Source organism: Brassica oleracea, chromosome C1 (assembly GCF_000695525.1).
Source record: "Brassica oleracea var. oleracea cultivar TO1000 chromosome C1, BOL, whole genome shotgun sequence".
NCBI classification, from domain to species: domain Eukaryota; kingdom Viridiplantae; phylum Streptophyta; class Magnoliopsida; order Brassicales; family Brassicaceae; genus Brassica; species Brassica oleracea.
In genome coordinates, this window is record NC_027748.1 from 34,208,327 (window position 1) to 34,208,683 (window position 357).

The window sequence follows — 357 nt, forward strand, 5'->3', positions numbered from 1 at the left end:
TTTTGCAAGATCAGTTCATTATGTGTCACTGAAAAGAATATAAAACAACTAACTATGATCTTTGTTTGTGTTAGTTCAGATAGTGTCACTGAGTTTTTATCAGAGGATGGTGAAGTAGACCAGATCCATATTTTGATTAGCTGACTAAACGAATAACAACCATATACACGACCAGACAGCCAGCTAATTCTGAGACGGTACCTCTTGATTGTTGGAAAAATGACCCGAATAATATTTTGTACGATATAGAATGAACTCTGGTAGAGAGAACTCATAATCTTGTTCGGGACTGTGATAATGATGATGAATGGTTGGATGCGCTCAAGTGTTTATGTAGAGGAAGAAAATGGAAAAAAG